Below are 4,635 nucleotides of genomic sequence, written 5' to 3'. Positions count from 1 at the left end.
ATGTAGTCATGAATCATGGAGGATTTCCTGATTGCCTGCTGTGTGGCAGGCACAGTGCTGGGCACTGCGGAGCTGTGGCTGTGAAGAACCAGCTTCTGGATTCAGTGCTTAGTCTGGTGGGGAGACAGATCTGAGGAAGACCCTCCACTCAGCAGCTGGAATCTGAACCTGTCAGGGAGCCAATGGGAGGAAGCAGGTAGGTCCCAGCTAGTCTGTCCTACTGTCTGAAATGCTTCCTTGCCTCCTGGCCACTTAAACTTGCCTCTGAGGTCATCACTGGAGAGGCCTTCATGAGCACCCCCTCCTCCATGTAAAGTAGCTCTCCCCCCAGTTAGTCTACAGCACATTTCTGTTTTGCTTCATCGCTTATATCACTATCTGAAATGACCCTCTGAGTCACTCTCTGGTCTTCCTACTCCTCTTTATAACTTTCACTTCATGAGGACAAGTCCTTGTTCATTTCACTGAGGCCTTCAGACTGGCAGGCACTCAGGCATTGTCAAAATAAGAATGTTCCAATGTTCTCTGTAGGGAATTCACCAATGCACTCTGTCCTGGGCTGTGATCTTATGGAGAGAAAGGGCTGTAGAAATGAGGCTGCCAAGAAACAAAATGGTCATTAATGAAGGAAGGCTCCCTGGACCCCAGGCTGGATGTGGAAGTAGGGACTGGAGTTCCCATTTAAAGGATACTGGACTGGGGTAGTGTTGTCCCCACAAACAGGGTCCCTTCCTTCACCCCTACCTTGCCCCTCCTCCTCCTTCCCATTTGTCCATCAACACCTTTCCTGGCAAAGGCAAAGGATGAAGGGTGTGGGTGAGACTGCCAGTTTCAGCTCTCTTATCTTTAATCAAGTGAATTATTTCCCTCTTGGGTGAGAGGCCCAGGAGAAGTAAGAGAAGTGCTGAAGAAGATGCAAAGATTGTGGAGGAAACAATTCTGTTTCATAGATACTGTTCAAAGCCCACGTCTGCTAATTTCTAGCTGGGTGACTCTGACAAGTTACTTAAACTTTCTGTTCTTCAGTTTCTTCTCTGAGGGAAAATACACTTGGGTGGAGTAGTGAATTTTAAAAATTCCTAGAATTAAGAGTCTTCCCCTGGGGACTCCAGGAAACCCAAACTGTTTCAGAGATTTGTTAGGTGTTGAGAGCAGCACCTTGTCCACAGGATAGAAGAAATAATCCAGTATTAAGAAAAAACAAAACTACTAAAGAAGGTGGATACAGCCTTATTACAGTGTTTTGAAAGATACAGGAAAATTTATCATAAAATTAGTGCATGGATATGACCCTCATGAGAAATAGTACTCATAAGTAAACCTCCCCAACAAGGAAACAGAAAATCACATGTTGATAAAACAAAACAGAAACCTTCACATAAGACCAGTACCCAGAAACAAAAGGAGGAAGACACTGAAAAAAATGTAACAAGCCTGTTGTTCATACTTTCTCTTTTCCTTGAGAGGGGTGCACTATTCCTGAAGGTACTACAATACCAGGTCAATGGGTGGAATGGACGGAGCAAGAGGGAGGGAGTCCTATTCCAACTCCCTGCTCCAAAAATCCATTTACTAAAATGTCCTGGCATAGAGGATGTGGTGTTGTTCAGCTGCTAAGTCCTGTCTGACTCTTTGCAACCCTATGGACCTCAGCACGCCAGACTTCCCTGTCCTTCACTGTCTCCTGGAGTTGCTCAAACTCATGTCTATTGATTCAGTGATGCTATCCAACCTCCTCATCCTCTGTCTTCCTTCTCTTCCTGCCTTCAATCTTTCCCAGCATCAGGGCCTTTTCCAATGAGTGGGTTCTTCCCATCAGGTGGTCTCAGTATTGGAGCTTCAGCTTCAGCATCAGTCCTTCCAAGGAGAATTCAGGGTTGATTTCCTTTAAGAGGGACTCATTTGATCTCCTTGCAGTCCAAGGGACTCTCAGGAGTCTTCCCCAGCACCACAGTTCCCAAGCATCAGTTCTTTGGCCTCTGCCTTCTTTATGGTCCAGCTCTCACATCTGTACATGAGTACTCGAAAGACCATAGCCTTGACTATAGGGACCACTGTGACAAACTGTTGTCTTTGCTTTTTAATACACTGTCTAGGTTTGTCATAGCTTTCCTGCCAAGAAGCAATCATCTTCTGATTTCCTGGCTGCAGTCACCATCCGCAGTGATTTTTAGAGCCCAAGAAGAGGATATATGTCACTGCTTCCATATTTTCCCCTTCTATTAGCCATGAAGTGATGGGACCAGATGTCATGATCTTAGTGTTTTTAATATTCAGGTTTAAAGTTTAATTATTTATTTTTGGCTGCACTGGGTCTCCGCTGATGCATGAGGCTTTCTCTAGTGGCGAGCAGGGGCTACTTTCTAACTGTGGCTTATGGGCTCTAGAGTGCGGGCTCTACCGGGGTCCAGCCCCGGTTGGATCCAGGGATTCCCTCGGGAGGACGGCGTTGGCGATTAAAAGAATAGATAAAGAGATAAGGAAAGAATTTTGCAGTTAAGAAAATAGAGGAGAGAAAAGAGGCTGATATTCATTGGTTTACGCAGAAAGCCAATAAAGCCCCAGCCTGGGACTTGCTCTGTTCATGTAGGCCGCAGGCACCCTCTCGAATTGCGGAAGGTGCCCCACCTTAGGCACCTTCTGGAGTGGGTCTTAGAAGCCCAGGAAGGAAAGTGAATGCAGAGAGCCGCTTCGTTCCAGGGAGATCAGCCTGAAAAGGAAAAGGAAAGAGAAAGAACGACACGGGGAGACCGACACGGGGAGACCGAGCTTCCGAGCTTCCGTGAGCAAGGCCCGCAACTTTATTTTCCAAAGTAGTTTTTATACCTTAAGTTGTGCATAGAGGATAATGGGGGAAGGGGTAGGGTCAGCAGTAAGCCAGGCTTTCTTCCTGCAAACTTATCATATGCAAAAGTTTAGGTGATTTACATCATCTTCTGGCCAGGAGGCCTGTTAACATTTTATGACTCTTTCTTCAGAAAACTTATTTTTCTCTAAAGGTGATTATTCTAAAGTCAGGCACCACCGAAAGCATTAGATAAAGTTGCATTCCTATAGGGCAAAAGTGTGGTGGGCTATAACAAGAAAAGAATTAACTCAAGGGTCCAAGGTTACAAACATTAAAGTTACTACTTACATTTCTATACACCAACTATATTAATTAATACACTCCCAGGGACACAGTAGGTAAGGGATATGGAAACTTGGCAGCAAGCATTAGTTCAACAAAGAAATCCTCTACTAGTTCTATTCTAACAATTTTAACTCTCTGAGATGCTCTGCATTGTTAGAATATCTTAAGCTTCCCGTGCCTCTCGTGGTTGGGAGGCTGTGAATCTGAACAAAACTGTCAGGCAAGCTAGAAAGTCATCAGAGGGGCTTGAATTGAAACACTCCTATTATGCCCAGGAGACTTATTAACTAGAGTTTTAAATTGATTTTCTTACAGAGAAAGGTGGTCGGGGATAGCCCCCTGTTAATGTCAGAAGAGTTGGTGAAAGTCGTGAAATAGTAAAACAGACAAATTTTGGTTTTGGGGTAAATGCTCGGGCAGGTCCAGGGGGGCGCCTTGAGCCCTGACTCGCCTTTGCATATCAGGCCTCTCCGCATGACCTTTGTCATGGGTGGGAACTCCCGTGCTGGCTCCCCGCAGGGCTCAGTAGTTGTGTCACAGGGGCTTCCTGGATCAGGGTTTGAACCAGTGTCCCCTGCATTGGCAAGCAGATTCTTAGCAACTGGACCACTAGCGAAGTCCAATATTGAGTTTTAAGCTGGCTTTTCACTCTCCTCCTTGACTCTCAGCAAGAGGCTCTTTCTCTTCCCCTTCTGCCAAGAAAGATACAGTGGTATCATCTGAAGATCTGAGGTTATTGATATTTCTCCCAGCAATCTTGGTTCCAGCTTGTAACTCATCCAGCCCGGCATTTCATATGATGTGCTCTGTAAAAGCAAAATAAACAGGGTGACAAGAAACAGCCTGTCATACTCCTTTCTCAATTTTGAACCAGTCAGTTGTACCATAGAAGGTTCTAACTGTTGCTTCTTGACCCGCATACAGGTTTCTCAGTTCAGTTCAGTCGCTCAGTAGTGTCTGACTCTTCACGACCCCATGAATTGCAGCACGCCAGGCCTCCCTGTCCATCACCAACTCCCAAGTCCATCGAGTCAGTGATGCCATCCAGCCATCTCATCCTCTGTTGTCCCCTTCTCCTCCTGCCCCCAATCCCTCCCAGCATCAGAGTCTTTTCCAATGAGTCAACTCTTTGCATGAGGTGGCCAAAGTACTGGAGTTTCAGCTTTAGCATCATTCCTTCCAAAGAAATCCCAGGGCTGATCTCCTTCAGAATGGACCGGTTGATCTCCTTGCAGTCCAAGGGACTCTCAAGAGTCTTCTCCAACACCACAGTTCAAAAGCATCAATTCTTCCGTGCTCAGCCTTCTTCACAGTCCAACTCTCACATCCATACATGACCACAGGAAAAACCATAGCCTTGACTAGACGGACCTTTGTTGGCAAAGTAATGTCTCTGCTTTTGAATATGCCATCTAGGTTGGTCATAACTTTCCTTCCAAGGAGTAAGCGTCTTTTAATTCATGGCTGCAGTCACCATCTGCAGTGATTTTGGAGCCCAGAAA

This window comes from Bison bison, unplaced genomic scaffold (assembly GCF_000754665.1).
Source record: "Bison bison bison isolate TAMUID 2011002044 unplaced genomic scaffold, Bison_UMD1.0 scf7180017861046, whole genome shotgun sequence".
NCBI classification, from domain to species: domain Eukaryota; kingdom Metazoa; phylum Chordata; class Mammalia; order Artiodactyla; family Bovidae; genus Bison; species Bison bison.
The sequence above is the reverse complement of the archived record's forward strand: the minus strand, read 5'-3'. Positions refer to the sequence as shown.